Below are 20,579 nucleotides of genomic sequence, written 5' to 3'. Positions count from 1 at the left end.
GCAATTGTTGGTAGCATTAGCATCATGTAGTGTAATTTCTAGAGAGAGAAGTGGTGCACGAAATTGTGATCATCAATGGTGCCATCAACATGGTACGCTCAATTGCAATCTCAACTCTTTATCACAACTTCGCACAACTAACCAGCAAGTGCACTGGGTCGTCCAAGTAGTAAACCTTACGCGAGTAAGGGTCGATCCCACGGAGATTGTTGGTATGAAGCAAGCTATGGTCACCTTGTAAATCTCAGTCAGGCAGATTCAAATGGTCATGAATGATATATGAATAAAGCGTAAAGATAGAGATACTTATGTAATTCATTGGTGAGAATTTCAGATAAGCATATGGAGATGCTTTGTCCCTTCCGTCTCTCTGCTTTCCTACTGTCTTCATCCAATCCTTCTTACTCCTTTCCATGGAAAGCTGTATGTTAGGCATCACCGTTGTCAGTGGCTACAGCCTCGTCCTCTCAGTGAAAATGTTCAACGCGCTCTGTCACAGCACGGGTAATCATATGTCGGTTCTCAATCAGGTTGGAATAGAATCCATTGATTCTTTTGCGTCTGTCACTAACGCCCAGCCTTCAAGAGTTTGAAGCTCATCACAGTCATTCAATCATTGAATCCTACTCAGAATACCACAGACAAGGTTTAGACCTTCCGGATTCTCTTGAATGCCGCCATCAATTCTAGCTTATACCACGATGATTCCGATTAAGGGATCCAAGAGATATCCACTCAATCTAAGGTAGAACGGAGGTGGTTGTCAGGCACACGTTCATAGGTGAGAATGATGATGAGTGTCACGGATCATCACATTCATCAAGTTGAAGAACAAGTGATATCTTAGAACAAGAATAAGATGAATTGAATAGAAGAACAATAGTAATTGCATTAATACTCGAGGTACAGCAGAGCTCCACACCTTAATCTATGGTGTGTAGAAACTCCACCGTTGAAAATACATAAGTGATAGTAGTGATCATTGGCTTCGGCCACAGAGAGGGAACTAGAAGAACCAAGATGAAAATACAATAGCAAAAGGTCTTATTTATAAAGAACTAGTAGCCTAAGGTTTACATAAATGAGTAAATGACATAAAAATCCACTTCCGGGCCCACTTGGTGGGTGCTTGGGCTGAGCATTGAAGCTTTCATGTGTAGAGACTTTTCTTGGAGTTAAACGCCAGCTTTTGTGCCAGTTTGGGCGTTTAACTCCCATTCTTGTGCCAGTTTGGGCGTTTAACGCCGGGCAGTTTTGAGCTGATTTGGAACGCCGGTTTGGGCTATCAAATCTCGGACAAAGTATGGACTATTATACATTGATGGAAAGCCCAGGAAGGCTACTTTCCAACGCAATTAAGAACGCGCCAATTGAGCTTCTGTAGCTCTAGAAAATCCACTTCGAGTGTAGGGAGGTCAGAATCCAACAGCATCTGCAGTCCTTTTCAGCCTCTGAATCAGATTTTTGCTCAGGTCCCTCAATTTCAGCCAGAAAATACCTGAAATCACAGAAAAACACACAAACTCATAGTAAAGTCCAGAAAAGTGAATTTTAACTAAAAACTAATAAAAATATAATAAAAACTAACTAAAACATACTAAAAACATACTAAAAACAATGCCAAAAAGCGTATATCCGCTCATCACAACATCAAACTTAAATTGTTGCTTGTCCCCAAGCAACTGAAAATCAAATAAGATAAAAAGAAGAGAATATGCAATGAATTCCAAAAACATCTATAAAGATCAGTATTAATTAGATGAGCGGGGCTTTTAGCTTTTTACCTTTGAACAGTTTTGGCATCTCACTCTATCCTTTGAAATTCAGAATGATTGGCTTCTATGAGAACTTAGAATCCAGATAGTGTTATTGATTCTCCTAGTTAAGTGTGATAATTCTTGAACACAGCTACTTTATGAGTCTTGGCCGTGGCCCAAAGCACTCTGTCTTCCAGTATTACCACCGGATACATACATGCCACAGACACATAATTGGTTGAACCTTTTCAGATTGTGACTCAGCTTTGCTAGAGTCCCCAACTAGAGGTGTCCAGGGTTCTTAAACACACTCTTTTTTCCTTGGATCACAACTTCATTATTTTTTTCTTTTTCTTTCTTTCCTTTTTTTCGTTTTTCTCCTTTTTTTTATTCACTGCTTTTTCTTGCTTCAAGAATCATTTTTATGATTTTTCAGATCATCAGTAACATGTCTCCTTTTTCATCATTCTTTCAAGAGCCAACATTCATGAACAACAAATTCAAAAGACATAGGCATTGTTCAAGCATACATTCAGAAACCAAAATATTGCCACCACATCAAAATAATTAATTTGTTATAAAATTCAAAATTCATGCAATTCTTCTCTTTTTCAATTAAGAACATTTTTCATTCAAGAAAGGTGATGGATTCATAGGACATTCATAACTTTAAGGCATAGACACTAAGACACTAATGATCATAAGACACAAACATAGATAAACATAAGAATAAAAATTCGAAAAACAGGAAAATAAAGAACAAGGAGATTAAAGAACGGGTCCACCTTAGTGATGGCGGCTTGTTCTTCCTCTTGAAGATCTTATGGAGTGCTTGAGCTCCTCAATGTCTCTTCCTTTCCTTTGTTGCTCCTCTCTCATGATTCTTTGATCTTCTCCAATTTCATGGAGGAGGATAGAATGTTCTTGGTGCTCCACCCTTAGTTGTCCTATGTTGGAACTCAATTCTCCTAGGGAGGTGTTGATTTGCTCGCAATAGTTTTGTGGAGGAAAGTGCATCCCTTGAGGTATCTCAGGGATTTCATGATGAGTGGGATCTCTTGTTTGCTCCATCCTTTTCTTAGTGATGGGCTTGTCCTCATCAATGGGGATGTCTCCCTCTATGTCAATTCCAACTGAATAACAGAGGTGACAAATGAGATGAGAAAAGGCTAACCTTGCCAATGTAGAGGACTTGTCCGCCACCTTATAAAGTTCTTGGGCTATAACCTCATGAACTTCTACTTCCTCTCCAATCATGATGCTATGAATCATGATGGCCCGGTCTATAGTAACTTCAGACCGGTTGCTAGTGGGAATGATTGAGCGTTGGATAAACTCCAACCATCCCCTAGCCACGGGCTTGGGGTCATGCCTTCTCAGTTGAACCGGCTTTCTTCTTGAATCTCTTTTCCATTGAGCGCCCTCTTCATAAATGTCTATGAGGACTTGGTCCAACCTTTGATCAAAGTTGACCCTTCTAGTGTAGGGGTGTTCATCTCCTTGCATCATGGGCAAGTTGAATGCCAACCTTACATTTTTCGGACTAAAATCTAAGCATTTACCCCGAACCATTGTAAGCCAATTCTTTGGGTTCGGGTTTGCACTTTGATCATGGTTCTTGGTGATCCATGCATTGGCATAGAACTCTTGAACCATTAAGATTCCGACTTGTTGAATGGGGTTGGTAAGAACTTCCCAACCTCTTCTTCGGATCTCATGTCGGATCTCCGGATATTCACTCTTTTTGAGTTTGAAAGGGACCTCGGGGATCACCTTCTTCATGGCCACAACTTCATAGAAGTGGTCTTGATGCACCCTTGAGATGAATCTCTCCATCTCTCATGACTCGGAGGTGGAAGCTTTTGCCTTCCCTTTCCTATTTCTAGAGGTTTCTCCGGCCTTGGATGCCATAAATGGTTATGGAAAAACAAAAAGCAATGCTTTTACCACACCAAACTTAAAAGTTTGCTCGTCCTCGAGCAAAAGAAGAAAGAAGAGAGTAGAAGAAGAAGAAATAGAGGAGATGGAGATGGCTTTGTGGTTCGGCCAAAGGGGGAGAAGTAATGTTTAGGTTGTGTGAAAATGAAAGAGTGAATATGGGTTTATATAGGGGTGGAGAGAGGGGTAGGGTTCGACCATTATGGGTGGGCTTGGAAGGGAAAGTGGTTTGAATTTGAATGGTGAGGTAGGTGGGGTTTTATGAAGGATGGATGTGAGTGGTGAAGAGAATAGTGGGATTTGATAGGTGAGGGTTTGTCGGGGAAGAGGTGTTGAGGTGATTGGTGAATGGGTGAAGAAGAGAGAGGGTGGTGGGTAGGTGAGGATCCTGTGGGGTCCACATATCCTGAGGTGTCAAGGAAAATTCATCCCTGCACCAAGTGGCGAGCAAAAATGCTCTTCATGCCAATTCTGGCTTTAAACGCTGGGCTGGTGCCCATTTCTAGCGTTTAACGCCAATTTCTTGCCCTTTCCTGGTGTTTAACGCCAGTCTGGTGCCCCTTTCTGGCGTTAAACGCCCAGAATGGTGCCAGACTGGGCGTTAAACGCCCATTTGCTACCCTTACTGGCGTTTAAACACCAGCAAGATCTTCCTCCAGAGTGTGCTATTTTTCTTTCTGTTTTTGCTTTTTCAATTGATTTTGTGACTTTCTATGATCATCAACCTACAGAAAACATAAAATAACAAAGGAAAATAGATAAATATAACATTGGGTTGCCTCCCAACAAGCGCTTCTTTAATGTCAGTAGCTTGACAGTGGGCTCTCATGGAGCCTTACAGATACTCAAAGCAATGTTGGAACCTCCCAACACCAAACTTAGAGTTTGAATGTGGGGGTTCAATAGCAAACTTAGAAGTTGGTTGTGGCCTCCCAACACCAAACTTAGAGTTTGACTGTGGGGGCTCTGTTTGACTCTGTTTTGAGAGAAGCTCTTCATGCTTCCTCTCCATGGTAACAGAGGGATATCCTTGAGCCTTAAACACAAAGGATTCTTCATTCACTTGAATGATCAATTCTCCTCTGTCAACATCAATCACAGCCTTTGCTGTGGCTAGGAAGGGTCTGCCAAGGATGATGGATTAATCCATGCACTTCCCAGTCTCTAGGACTATGAAATCAGCAGGGATGTAATGGTCTTCAATCTTTACCAAAACATCCTCTACAAGTCCATAAGCTTGTTTTCTTGAATTGTCTGCCATCTCTAGTGAGATTCTTGCAGCTTGTACCTCAAAGATCCCTAGCTTCTCCATTGCAGAGAGAGGCATGAGGTTTATGCTTGACCCTAGGTCACACAGAGCCTTCTTAAAGGTCATGGTGCCTATGGTACAAGGTATTGAGAACTTCCCAGGGTCCTGTCTCTTTTGAGGTAATTTCTGCCTAGACAAGTCATCCACTCTTTGGTGAGCAAAGGGGGTTCATCCTCCCAAGTCTCATTACCAAATAACTTGTCATTTAGCTTCATGATTTCTCCAAGGTATTTAGCAACTTGCTCTTCAGTGACATCATCATCCTCTTCAGAGGAAGAATACTTATCAGAGCTCATGAATGGCAGAAGTAAATCCAATGGAATCTCTATGGTCTCATTATGAGCCTCAGATTCCCATGGTTCCTCATTAGGGAACTCATTGGAGGCCAGTGGATGTCCATTGAGGTCTTCCTCAGTGGCGATCACTGCCTCTTCCTCCTCTCCAAGTTCGGCCATGTGGGTCATGTTAATGGCCTTGCATTCTCCTTTTGGATTCTCTTCTGTATTGCTTGGAAGAGTACTAGGAAGGAGTTCAGTAATTTTCTTGCTTAGCTGTTCCACTTGTGCCTCCAAGTTTCTAATGGAGGACCTTGTTTCAGTCATGAAACTTTGAGTGGTTTTGATTAGATCAGAGACCATGGTTGCTAAGTCAGAGTGGCTCTACTTAGAATTCTCTGTCTATTGCTGAGAAGATGATGGAAAAGGCTTGCCATTGCTAAACCTGTTTCTTCTACCATTATTGTTGTTGAAACCTTGTTGAGGTCTCTGTTGATCCTTCCATGAGAGATTTGGATGATTTCTCCATGAAGAATTATAGGTGTTTCCATAGGGTTCTCCCATGTAATTCACCTCTTCCATTGAAGAGTTCTCAGGATCATAAGCTTCTTCTTCAGATGAAGCGTCCTTAGTACTGCCTGGTGCAGCTTGCATTCCAGACAGACTTTGAGAAATCATATTGACTTGCTGAGTCAATATTTTGTTCTGAGCCAATATGGCATTCAGAGTATCAATCTCAAGAACTCCTTTCTTCTGATTCGTCCCATTGTTCACAGGATTCCTTTCAAAAGTGTACATGAATTGGTTATTTGCAACCATTTCAATGAGTTCTTGAGCTTCTGCAGGCGTCTTCTTTAGATGAAGAGATCCTCCAGCAGAGCTGTCCAATGACATCTTAGACAGTTCAGACAGACCATCATAGAAGATACCTATGATGCTCCATTCAGAAAGCATGTCAGATGGACACTTTCTGATCAATTGTTTGTATCTTTCCCAAGCTTCATAGAGGGATTCACCTTCCTTCTGTCTGAAGGTTTGGACTTCCACTCTAAGCTTACTCAATTTTTGAGGTGGAAAGAACTTTGCCAAGAAGGCATTGACTAGCTTTTCCCAAGAGTTCAAGCTTTCTTTAGGTTGTGAGTCCAACCATATCCTAGCTCTGTCTCTTACAGCAAAAGGGAATAGCATAAGTCTGTAGACCTCAGGGTCAGCCCTATTAGTCTTGACAGTGTCACAGATTTACAAGAATTCAGCTAAAAACTGATGAGGATCTTCCAATGGAAGTCCATGGAACTTGCAATTCTGTTGCATTAGAGAAACTAGTTGAGGCTTAAACTCAAAGTTGTTTGCTCCAATGGCAGGGATAGAGATGCTTCTCCCATAGAAGTCGGGAGTAGGTGCAGTAAAGTCACCCAGCACCTTCCTTGCATTGTTGGCATTGTTGTTGTTTTCGGCTGCCATGGGTTCTTCTTCTTTGAAGATTTCTGTTAGGTCCTCTACAGAGAGTTGTGCCTTAGCTTCTCTTAGCTTTCGCTTCAAGGTCCTTTCAGGTTCAGGGTCAGCCTCAACAAGAATGCTTTTGTCTTTGCTCCTGCTCATATAAAAGAGAAGAGAACAAGAAAATATGAAATCCTCTATGTCACAGTATAGAGATTCCTTGAGGTGTTAGAGGAAAAGAAAAATAGAAGGAAGAGGTAGAAAATTCGAACTTATCAAGGAAAGATAGAGTTCGAATTGTGCATTGAGGAGTAGTGTTAGTCCATGAATAGAAGGATGTGAGAAGAGGGGAAGAAATTTTCGAAAATAAATTAAAAAGATTTAAAAACATTTTGAAAAACACTAATTGATTTTCGAAAACTAAGAGTGGAAAAAGAAATCAAGTGATTTTTGAAAAAGATTTTGAAATTAGAAATCAAAAAGATATGATTGAAAACTATTTTGAAAAAGATGTGATTAAAAGATATGATTGAAAAGATATAGTTTTAAAAAGATATGATTGAGAAGATATGATTTGAAAAACAATTTAAAAAGATTTGATTTTGAAAACTAATGACTTGGCTAGCAAGAAAGATATGATTCAGACATTAAACCTTTCTCAACAGAAAAGGCAACATAATTGAAATGTTGAATCAAATCCTTAATTGTTAGCAAGTATTTTTGAAAATGGAAAGAAATTGATTTTGAAAACATATGATTGAAAAGATATGATTTGAAAAAGATTTGATTTTGAAAAATTTTGAAAACTAAAAAAAAAATTTGAGTTAAAAACAAAATCTTCCCTCTTGTGCCATCCTGGCATTAAACGCCCAGAATGGTATCCATTCTGGCGTTTAAACACCAGTTTTCCTTCCTCACTGGGCGTTTTGAACGTTCAGCCTTTTTCTGTGTAATTCCTCTGCTGAATGTTCTGAATCTTCAATTCTCTATATTATTGACTTGAAAAGACACAAATTTAAAATTTTTTAGATTTTTAATGATGAGGAATAATCAAAATTCAATTAAAATCAAATAACAATGCATGCAAGACACCAAACGTAGAAGTTTGTATACTATTGACACTAACAAATTGGGAATGCACATGAGAAATAATAAAACACTCAAGACAAGAGAATTTTAAATATCAGAGCAATGAAGTCATCAAGAACATCTTGAAGATCACTTAAGACACATGAATGAATGCAAGAAGAACAGAAACATGCAATTGACACCAAACTTAACATGAGACACTAGACTCAACAAGAAACATGAAATATTTTTGGTTTTTATGATTTTGTAAATTTTTTTGGATTTTTTGAAAGTTAAGTGGAAAAGAAAATAAAGATATCAAAATTCTTAATGAGAATTCCAGGAATCATGCAATGTTAGTCTAAAGCTTTAGTCTAAAGAAATTAGACATGGCTAGCCAAGCTTCAGCAGGACATTGCATTCAAGAGCTAAATTGATGATAATCAATCAGCTTTGGTGATGATAAGAACATCACCTTGAAACACTAGATTTCATTCTTAAGAACTCTGAGGAAAAATACCTAATGTAAGCAACAAGATGAACCGTCAGTTGTCCAAACTCAAACAATCCCCGGCAACGGCACCAAAAACTTGGTGTTGTTGCCGGATCAAAACTTGGCACTGTTATTGCAGGGAACAAATGCGAAATAGTAGTTAGGATATTTAATTCCCCTGCAACGGCGCCAAAAACTTGGTGCACGAAATTGTGATCATCAATGGCGCCATCAACATGGTACGCTCAATTGCAATCTCAACTCTTTATCACAACTTCGCACAACTAACCAACAAGTGCACTGGGTCGTCTAAGTAATAAACCTTACGCGAGTAAGGGTCGATCCCACGGAGATTGTTGGTATGAAGCAAGCTATGGTCACCTTGTAAATCTCAGTCAGGCAGATTCAAATGGTCATGAATGATATATGAATAAAGCATAAAGATAGAGATACTTATGTAATTCATTGGTGAGAATTTCAGATAAACGTATGGAGATGCTTTGTCCCTTCCGTCTATCTGCTTTCCTACTGTCTTCATTCAATCCTTCTTACTCCTTTCCATGGCAAGCTGTATGTTGGGCATCACCGTTGTCAGTGGCTACAGTCCCGTCCTCTTAGTGAAAATGTTCAACGTGCTCTGTCACAGCACGGCTAATCATCTGTCGGTTCTCAATCAGGTTGGAATAGAATCCATTGATTCTTTTGCGTCTATCACTAACGCCCAGCCTTCAGGAGTTTGAAGCTCGTCACAGTCATTCAATCATTGAATCCTACTCAGAATACCACAGACAAGATTTAGACCTTCCGGATTCTCTTGAATGCCGCCATCAATTCTAGCTTATACCACGAAGATTCCGATTAAGGGATCCAAGAGATATCCACTCAATCTAAGGTAGAACAGAGGTGGTTGTCAGGCACACGTTCATAGGTGAGAATGATGATGAGTGTCACGAATCATCACATTCATCAAGTTGAAGAACAAGTGATATCTTAGAACAAGAATAAGCTGAATTGAATAGAAGCTCCACACCTTAATCTATGGTGTGTAGAAACTCCACCATTGAAAATACATAAGTGATAGCAGTGATCATTGGCTTCGGCCCCAGAGAGGGAACCAGAAGAACCAAGATGAAAATACAATAGCAAAAGGTCTTATTTATAAAGAACTAGTAGCCTAAGGTTTACAAAAATGAGTAAATGACATAAAAATCCACTTCCGGGCCAACTTGGTGTGTGCTTGGGCTGAGCATTGAAGCTTTCATGTGTAGAGACTTTTCTTGGAGTTAAACGCCAGCTTTTGTGCCAGTTTGGGCGTTTAACTCCCATTCTTGTGCCAGTTTGGGCGTTTAACGCCGGGCAGTTTTGAGCTGATTTGGAACGCCAGTTTGGGCTATCAAATCTCGGTCAAAGTATGGACTATTATATATTGCTGGAAAGCTCAGGATGTCCGCTTTCCAACGCAATTGAGAGCGCACCAATTGGGTTTCTGTAGCTCCAGAAAATCCACTTCGAATGCAGGGAGGTCAGAATCCAATAGCATCTACAGTCCTTTTCAGCCTCTGAATCAGATTTTTGCTCAGGTCCCTCAATTTCAGCCAGAAAATACCTGAAATCATAGAAAAACACACAAACTCATAGTAAAGCCCAAAAAAGTGAATTTTAACTAAAAACTAATAAAAATATAATAAAAACTAACTAAAACATACTAAAAACATACTAAAAATAATGCCAAAAAGCGTATAAATTATCCGCTCATCAAGAAGCTCCCTCTTCTCGCTAGAATTAGGTTAGGTTAGGTTAATCTCTTCTAGATCTAGGTCCATTTTTACGTTTTCATCTCATTTCCTTTATGATTTCTTGCTTCTACTATTTCATTCTCATGGTTTGTAGTGTTAATTTTCCTCTTTGCTCTCTTTTGTAATCATGCACTCATGATGGATTTCGTTTATTTTTAATGCAATTTAATGTTTGATGTTCTTTTATTGTTGATTTGAGTTGTGATTTTATCTTTTCTTACAATTGGTAGTTGTTACATTTTATCTTTCCTTGCAATTTACTATGCTTTTCTTTTATGCCTTCCAAGTGTTTGACAAAATGCTTGGAAGGATGTTAGAGTAGATTTTATGCTCTTGGCTTGGGAAGGTAACTTAGAAACTCTTGAGTTGCTAATGTCCAAGTGATTGATGATTGGGAGCCATTGACCTTAGATCTCACTAATTGAATTGGTGGAGAACTAGGACTTATGGACTTGGATTGACATAACTCATTTGAATCTCCTTTTTTAGTTAGAGGATGACTTAATGGGGTTGATCCTTGCCAATTCTCTTGTCGTGGTTAGTGATAAGGATAGAGACCCTTGACCACCAACCCTTGCCAAGGCCTTTTTGTTATTTGAATTTCCTTATCATTTACTTTTCATGTCTCTTATTCCAAAAAAAAAACCCCAAAATATTTCTTCATAGCCAATAATTGACCACTTCATTGCAATCCTCGTGAGACGACCCGGAGTCCAAATACTCCAGTTAATCTAAAGTGCTAAATGTAAATTACTTGAAACTTAAATGGCAAGAAACTTAAATGACATGAAGAATAAATTGCAAGAAAGTAAAATTGCAGAATTATAAAGAGCAGAGAAGTAAATTGCAAGTAATTAAAAGTAGAATGTAAATGGCAGGAATGTTAAATTGCAAGAAGATAAAAGGGAGTTGGGTACTGGTATTTAAAATAACTAAAGAGCAATAGAAATTATAGTTTATGATGGAATAGATCACTAGGATCGGAGGTGTAAATTCTCATGAATTGATGATAATCAATTACTTCTCAATCATGGGGATAGATCCATGCTGGATTGTGAATAATTGAGTCCCAATCTCTTGGTGACTCAATTTCTCTCAACACAATCAATTGCCACTCTTGTGATGTAATTGTTCATGAGAAGAGATAAAGTTCAATAGCTAATCCTTCATGCCACACAACTCTTAAGATCTCATCCAAGGGTGGTTACATCTCACATACCAACCCAAAGTATATCAATCAAGAGAATTATGAAAGGATGAACTCTAAACTGAATTTTGTGACTCCTTTCTCAAGTTCCTCGCACAATTCAAATAGATTCAATTCCTCTCTCAATAGTAATTGAATATGTGAAGAGCCAGAGTTGCCTCTTGGAAAAACCCCCTTGAATTGAGAAGAAAAGATGAGATATCAATTCATTTAAACAAATAGAGCTCCCCCCAAGTGAAAATGAGGTTTAGTGAATCATGGCTCCAATTACAACTACAATTGCCAAATGGAAATTCAACTAAGTGCAGAGAAGAATGAAGAAAAGGAATTCCGAAAAGTAAAATTGAAATCTACAAGAAAACAAAATAGATGACCAGTATGCTCTCCAAAAATGGAGTAAAAAGTAAAAGTAAAAACCAAAAAGTCAAAAGTCCTCTCCAAGTACAAAATCTTTCCTATTTATACTAGTCCTTAGCCTCCTTGAAAGGCCTTCAATCATGCATCTCCGGATCAGGTATTGGGCTCTGTCTTTGTTGGATTAAAAATCTCCCAAATGAAATTGCAGCACTTTCAAGAAAACAGAGAGCTTGTTCATCCACGCGTACTGATGACAAGTCATCTTATGCTAGTTTTACTAGCAATTTTTCTTGCTTTTATTAGGTTTATTACACTTTCTTGCACAATAAGTAAGTGATTGGAATAGAATTTCATGTTTATAATGACTCAATCAAACATGGGTGATTTTATGCAAAATCATAAGATTTATGCACAATTTAGTTGATTATTATGGACCTTCTGATTTTAGTGAAACTTTGATTGCTTGTTCGGTTGATGGCAGGTGAAAATATGATGAAAAGAAAAGAGCAAAGAAGCAAGGTGTAGACGAACACTACGTTTATTTGATGAATGCTACGTTCACATGCGATGCGCACGCATACAAGACGCTTCTGCGTGGGTGAGCAATTCGAAAATCCACGCGTACGCACACATGACGCGCACGTGTGGTTTGAGGATCAGCGTTCACCAACAACGAACGCTACGTTCACTCGGAGTGAACGCCTGTGATACTTTCAGAGTTTGAACTTGAAGATGGGCATTGACACGCATGCATGCATGATGCAGACGCATCGATGTGACCAAAGTGGTGATAGGCTCAGACGCGTACATGATTCTGGGGCGCAGTAGTGAAGTTTTATCATCCACGCGCACGCGCACAGGATGCGCACGGGTGAAGAGCGTTCATGGCGTGAACGTTGTAACGACCCAATTTCTGGTACGTCATGATCATACTAGAAACTGAGCGCTACCAACTTATCTTCCTAATTATTATCTATTATTTATTATATAAGCCTGATTCATTGTTAAAAGCGTAGTTATTTTGTGAGATACTTTTTTTTTGAAAATATCTGGATTAAAAGATGGAATCATTCATAATCACTCCACAACTGATAACAGATAAAATAGTTATAAACAACCACACATAAATACATCACAAGCAGTTAATAACATACAGTGATCCAGCCTTTATTTAGGTATAGACTTTTAGTTAGAACACCCTTAGATATAACTAGATAATAACTATACATATATATACATACAACATCCCAGGCCTTGACCGGTTCAAGAAGTCCATAAGCTGGCACCCAGGCTAGCCTAGACTCTATACTCACCTAGTCCCTCTAAACTACTAAAACGAGGGAAAGTACGTTCTAGGTCTTCAAAACTCAAGTCAGGTGGAATGTCATCAAAAGGTGGAAGGTCGTCTACTACTCCTCTGCACGATCATATGTCATCGAAGAGCGTCTCTCAAGTACTTCACCGAGTGGCCACATAACACCAACACTGTACGGAGGACTTAGGCTAAAGTTTGTAGATAAGCAGGGTGCAGACATTGGCTGGCCTCACAGTATATACATACAAACAGAGAACGAGATTCACCCTAGACTCAGAAGACTACCTAGAGCGGAATCTTCTTTGCAGAACGATCAGCAATGAACTACGGAAGGCTACTTTTGCTTCCATCTAAGGGGAAAGGGAGAGAGAAGGGTTAAGAACTGGGGAGTTCTTAGTAGGGCCGGGGTTATTAGTTAAGTTCATTAATTATGTGTTGTTTAGCAGATAAATAGCAGAATACCGAGAAGCAGAAAACAGAAGAAAAAAATAAATAGAGAAAATAGAGAAAATAGAAAGCAAAACACAAAGAATATTATACAAGAAAACAAAACACAAACACAGAGAATAGAATGAAAACAAAGAAAGCATACATTCAAACAACAATCATAACAGAGGAAATGTGCAACCAAGTATGATGCATGTCTGTCCTATGCAGGCCATGAGCTCATGTGTCAGTTAGCTGCCCGCAATCCCGATATTTATCCGGTTACGAGTAATCCCGATTTCCCGAATACGATTTTCTGTTCCTAAATAAATGCGCATATAATAATAGCTGCTCATTGGAGACAGCCTCTGCTTACTGCAGGAAAATATATATATACTCTGCTTTGCTCGACTCTGGAGAAGTAGAAAATAACTGTAGGTAACTTAGTTTCCCTACAGAAACTCTGGGTTGCATCAAGCAACTAATATATATGTATATATATATATATATATATATATATATATATATATATATATATCTTTATTATATTACTCTTCTCTTTATATCTTTTTACTTTGTTCTGGTTTCTCTTTTCACTGTATCTCTTTACTTTGCTCTAGTTAATCTATTCTTTGTATCTCTTTACTCTGCTCTGGTTACTCTGTTCTCTATATCTCTTTACTTTTCTCTAATTATTGTTCCTCTGTATCTATATTTACTCTTTTTCTCTTTATCTCTTTACATTACTCTTGTTACTCTGTTCTCTGTATTTCTTTACCCTGCTTTTATTTCTCTGCTTAACGTATGTATTTAAAGCTTATGTAAATTTCGGTATGAATAGTTAGCCTGTCCCAAGTATAGGTTCATTAAGTCTATACTGAAACAGTTTCACTTTTCATATTATACCTAACCCTAGTCGCAACTCAAGGACTAACTATGTTGCCCTAGTTCGTTCACTAATCTCTGTTTGATTCTGTCATTAAAACTTTACAGACTTTTTCTTTGATTTTTATCTTTTCTTCAACTTTTTATCTTTCTTTTATCTTTGCCTCACTATCATGTTATTACCACTCCCTATGGGTTTTATGTAGGTAATTATGAGATTCTGCACTTAAAGTTGTCTTTCTAAAGCTTTTACAGAAAACTGCCTTTTCTGCATTATTTTATTATTTTTATTATAATATTATTTTTAATTAAATATTATTATTTAATATTTTATTATTATTTATTATTTTATTATTAAATTTTAAAAAATTACCTTATCTTTACCTTTAACCTTTAAAAATTCACTTTTTACCACCCGTAACTTTTAATATATCTACTTTAACCACCCTAACTTTTAGAAATTATTAAATAACCCCTTAAACACCAAAATTTTTAATTCCTTGCCCTTTTAAGGATCTAAAGCTTGTTTTTCATTGTTCTTCATCACACTCAAAGTGTTCTTCATGTTCTTCATAAATTCTTCAGATTCTTTCTCTGTTTTTACCCATTTTTAGTCTTTTCAGCAACCGATTTTTACTATAATTCATAATAAATTCCCAGCCACTAAAATCCCATCTTTTCTTCATGTTTTAAACATAAATTGAACCCCAATTTAAGCTCTAGGGTTCGTTTTTCCTGCAGCCACAAGAACACACATTCATAGCTTGAATTTCATCAAATTTCATCAAATTTTCACCAAAATTTCAACAAGAATTACTCATAGAAACAATCAATTTCAAGCACAGCCAAACCATATCATAATCACACAACTCAAACACAATAAATCAAGATTAAATTCGTCAAACCCTACCTTGATTTGCTGCTCCAAATCCGGTTATGTCCTTAGGTGGTCCTTAAGCACTTTTTCCTCCTAAATCACATCAAGAATAACTTTAAATCCACAAATCCTCAACTGAAAAAATCTCTCTCAGCACGTTAGGAAGGGATATCTCACCTTAGACTTGCTAGAAATTAACGTTTCTTGGCCCTCAAGTCAAGTTAAGCATGATTCCTAAGGAAAAACATCAAGAAAACACATGTTTTGCATGGTTTTCCTTGAAAACCGAATTGAAAGGGGAAAGGAAAAGCCATCTCACCTTATTTTCATCCTTGATAAGTTACATGGTTATGTAGAGGAAGAAGAGAGGATCATTTTGGTGAAATCAGAATTTTGATTTGAGTTTTAGTTTAGAAGAAATCAAGCTTTGAAGATTAAGTGTTCATGAAAGTTTCTCTCTTTTCTCTCATGATATTTTCAGACAAAAAGAAGAAATGAGACAGACGTGGAGTGTCTTGGGGGTGTAAGGTGAGTTTTGATTGGTTGGCTTGGAGGTGGATTAAAATAATATTAAAATATCTCAGGTGTATGACTATTAAAACTAGATGTATCAGAACACTTGTAAAAACATCTCTAAAAATTATTTTCTGAGCTACTAGCATAAATGACACTAGTAACATATTTATTATGAGAATAAAACATGTATAATGATGCCTTAGCATTGCTAAAGTTATTAGAGAGTGCTGGTGCTAAGCTGTACCAGTAAACTGTAAACCCGGTTAAACCGATTTTCTGTTTTTAACTAAAACAGACCAGGTAACCTTATAATATCATTCAATCATCTTCTAATACTAATATAATATTAATATTATAATATTATCTCTCTTCTATCATAAATTGAGTCCGGTTCGTCAAACTGAGACTATTTACGAAAACTAGAATCAAAACTCCTAACCGATATGGTTCAAAACTAGGTTCCTCGTCAATGTGTTGTCAAGTTTGTCCCCAAAAGAGGTTCTAGCTTAAGGATGACATAATGATAATGAGGATTGAGATACTTGATGATATAACATAGGTGTTCCCTTTACTGATCTTCCGAAGGATTCCGTGCCTTTAGAAAAGATCTCGCGTACTCGAAAATCAGGGTTGTTACATTCTACCCTCCTAAAAGAAAATTTTGCCCTCAAAATTTCAGTTACCTGAGAATAGATGCAGGTAATCAACTTTCATCTTATCTTCCAGTTCCCAAGTGTGCTCTTTTTCTCCTCTTTGTCCCCAAGCTACTTTGACTAAGCAAATAGTTTTGCCTCTTAGCTACTTATTACTTCTTTCCACGATCTGAACTGGTGATGCCTGATATGTCAAATCATTTCATAACGGTACTGTCTCTGGTTGTAAAATGTGACTCTCATCAGGAATATATTTCTTAAGTTGTGAGACATGAAAAACATCATGAAAGTTTGACAGATATAGAGGAAGGGCTACTTGATAAGCTACTAGTCTGACTCTTTTAAGGATTTGGAAAGGTCCTATGTATTGAGGGTTAAGCTTTTTAGTCTTAAGGGCTCTACCTATACCAGTAGTCGGGGTTACTTTAAGAAAAACATGGTCTCCCTCACTAAACTCTAAGGGTCTACGTCTATTATCGGCATAGCTCTTTTGACGGCTCTGTGCTGTCTGGATCTTCTGGCAAATCCCCTTTATCTTCTCAATAGTTTCTTGCACTAAGTCTAGACCTAAGACACTAGCTTCTCCGTCGTCATTCCAACACAATGGTGTTTGACATCTTCTTCCGTAGAGGGCTTCATATGGTGCCATCCCGATACTTTGTTGGTAGCTGTTATTGTAGACGAACTCGACCAACGGCAAATATCTATCCCAACTGCCTTGGTTATCCATCACAAAAGATCTTAGCATGTCTTCCAATGTCTGGATTGTCCGCTCTGATTATCCATCTATCTGAGGATGGTATGCTTTACTCATGTGCAATTCTGTCCCCAACGCTTTCTGAAAAGCTCCCCAGAATCTGGAAGTAAACCTCGGATCTCGATCTAAAATAATTGACGAAGGTATTTTGTGCAATCGTACAATTTCTTGAATATATATCCGTGCCAGCCTTTCTAATGTATAGTCAACTCAAATCGGAAGGAAGTGCACTGATTTTGTTAACCTGTCCACATGGCATTGTGTTCTGTTGAGGTCCTTGGCAATCCCGTGACAAAATTCATAGTGATATGCTCCCATTTCCATTGTGGTATTTCTAAGGGTTGTAGGGTTCCTGATGGTTTCTGGTGTTCCACTTTCACCTTCTGGCAGGTTAAACATTTTGAGACATAACCAGCTACCTCTTTTTTTAAGCCCGGCCACCAAAACATTTGTTTCAAATCTTAATACATCTTTGTTACTCTAGGATGCATAGAAAATCTACTTTGATGAGCTTCTGCAAGAATCCTTTGCCACAAATCTCCAGAGCTAGGTACACAAATTCTGTTCTTGTATCTCCAGAGACTGCTACGATCTAGTCTTATGGCTTCTGGTTCCTCTACTTTCATCCGTCTTAGTATCGTCATCATTTCTGAGCCCTGTGCTTGTGCTTGCTGAATCCTAATCTTAAAATCTGGTGTTATATGCAACTGCACCAAATGGACTCCTCTTGACGTCTTAGTCATAGCCAACTTAAGGTCCTCAAATTCCGCAAGTAGCTTCTCTTCCTTTATCACCATCTAAGAGATACTCAAATTCTTCCTGCTCAAGGTGTCTGCCACCACGTTCGCTTTTCCTGGGTGATAACTTAACTTAAAATCATAATCCTTCAGGAACTCCATCCGCCTTCGCTGTCGCATATTAAGATCTTTCTGGTCAAAGATATACTTCAAACTTTTGTGATCGGAGAAAACTTCTAGTTGAGCGCCATACAAATAGTGCCTCTAGATCTTCAGAGCAAACACCACCGCAGCCAATTCCAAGTCATGCATCGGATAATTTCGTTCATGAGGTCTCAGCTGCTGGGAAGCATAAACCACCATATTTTTGTCTTGAGTCAGCACACATCCAAGTCCTTTTTGAAAGGCATCACAGTATACTTCAAAAGGTTTCTGCGGATCGGGTAGTACTAATACAGGTGCAGTTGTTAGCTTTTCCTTAAGCATCTTGAAACTTCTATCACACTCCGCCGTCCAGATAAATGGAACTTCCTTTCGTGTAAGGTAAGTCAAAGGTGAGGCTATCTGTGAAAATCCATTGATGAACCTCTGCTAATAGCCAGCAAGTCTGAGAAAACTCTGAACTTCTGTAATGGTCGTAGGTGGTTCCCACTGCACTACTGCTTCAATTTTTGAAGGATCCACTACAATTCCTCCCTGTGATATAACATGTCCCAAAAACGTCACCTTCTCTGTCCAGAATTCGCACTTTGATAGTTTAGCATATAACTTCCGAGTCCTCAGTATCTGCAATACAGTCCTTAGATACTCTTCATGCTCTCTTTCTGTCTTCAAATAGATGAGAAAATCGTCTATGAAAACTACTACGAACTGATCAAGGTACGGACGGAAAATATGATTCATGTAATCCATGAAAATCGCAGGAGCATTAGTTAGTCCAAACGACATAACTGTATACTCATAGTGACCATATCGAGTTCTAAATGCAGTCTTCAGTATATCTGACTCTTTTACTCGAATCTGGTGATAGCCCGATCGTAAATCAATCTTCGAAAACATAGTTGCACCTTTCAACTGATCCATCAAATCATCTATCCGTGGAAGTGGATACTTGTTCTTGATAGTGACTTTATTTAACTGTTGGTAATCTATGTAAAGTCTCATTCCACCATCCTTCCTCTTTACTAGTAATACCAGAGCTCCCCAAGGTGATGCACTGGGACGAATAAATTTCTTTCTAAGTAGCTCATCCAACTGCTTCTTTAATTCCACAAGTTCCAGTGGTGACATCCGGTACGGTGCTATAGAAATCAGTTCGGTTCCAAGTACTATTTCAATACTGAATTCTATCTCTCGCTGAGGAAGAAATTCAGGTATGTCATCCGGGAAAACATCAGGAAATTCCTTCACCACTCGGATTGGTTCTAAGCTTAATTCACTATCATTCGAGCTAGCCGCTAATAGTACGTATCCCTCATAATCACTCCCATCTAAGGTAACTCTTACGGAATTCAGAAATAAAGTATGAGACAGAAATGGTTTAATATCTAAACTATCAGATAGAATAACAGCAGTTCTTTCAAAGCAATCAAGGAAAACATGATACTTGGACAGCCAATATAATCCTAGAATAACTTCTAAACCACATGGAGGCAAACAGATTAGATCATGTATAAAAGTCATGGTCTTAATAGTGAATGCTACTTGCAGGCACGCTAAACTGGTCAAAGCATTTTGGGATGCAGGTGTATGGAAAATTAGATCAAAGTTCAACTCAAAGAAATCTAGTCCCAACTCATGAGCAATAGTTAAAGAAACAAAGGAATGCGATGCACCCGAGTCATATAGTACAGTTAAAAATCGATTTTTGACATAACACTGACCTTGGATGAGGGCGTCTGATTGCATAGCATTGGTGCACGAAATTGTGATCACTACTTTTCACAACTCAAATAATCCCCGGTGATGAACCCAAAAACTTGGTGTTCAATACCATGGCATAAACACAACTTCCCACAACTAACCAGCAAGTGTACTGGGTCGTCTAAGTAATAAACCTTACACGAGTAAGGGTCGATCCCACAGAGATTGTTGGTATGAAGCAAGCTATGGTCACCTTGTAAATGTTAGTCAGGCAAACTCAAATGGATATGGGTGATATACGAATAAAACATAAAGATAAAGATAGAGATACTTATGTAATTCATTGGTGGGAATTTCAGATAAGCGTATGAAGATGCTTGGTCCCTTCTGTCTCTCTGCTTTCCTACTGTCTTCATCCAATCCTTCTTACTCCTTTCCATGGCAAGCTTATGCAAGGGTTTCACCGTTGTCAGTGGCTACCTCCCATCCTCTCAGTGGAAATGTTCAACGCACCCTGTCACGGCACGGCTATCCATCTGTCGGTTCTCAATCAGGCCGGAATAGAATCCAGTGATTCTTTTGCGTCTGTCACTAACGCCCCGCCCTCATGAGTTTGAAGCTCGTCACAGTCATTCAATCATTGAATCCTACTCAGAATACCACAGACAAGGTTAGACCTTCCGGATTCTCTTGAATGCTGCCATCAATTCTAGCCTATACCACGAAGACTCTGATCTCACGGAATGGCTGGCTCGGTTGTCAGGCGAGCGCTCGGTTGTCAGGCGATCAACCATGCATCGTGTATCAGGAATCCAAGAGATATTCACCCAATCTAAGGTAGAACGGAGGTGGTTGTCAGGCACACGTTCATTGGTGAGAATGATGATGAGTGTCACGGATCATCACATTCATC

This window comes from Arachis hypogaea, chromosome 10 (genome assembly GCF_003086295.3).
Source record: "Arachis hypogaea cultivar Tifrunner chromosome 10, arahy.Tifrunner.gnm2.J5K5, whole genome shotgun sequence".
NCBI classification, from domain to species: Eukaryota; Viridiplantae; Streptophyta; class Magnoliopsida; order Fabales; family Fabaceae; genus Arachis; species Arachis hypogaea.
Note: the sequence above shows the minus strand (reverse complement) of the source record.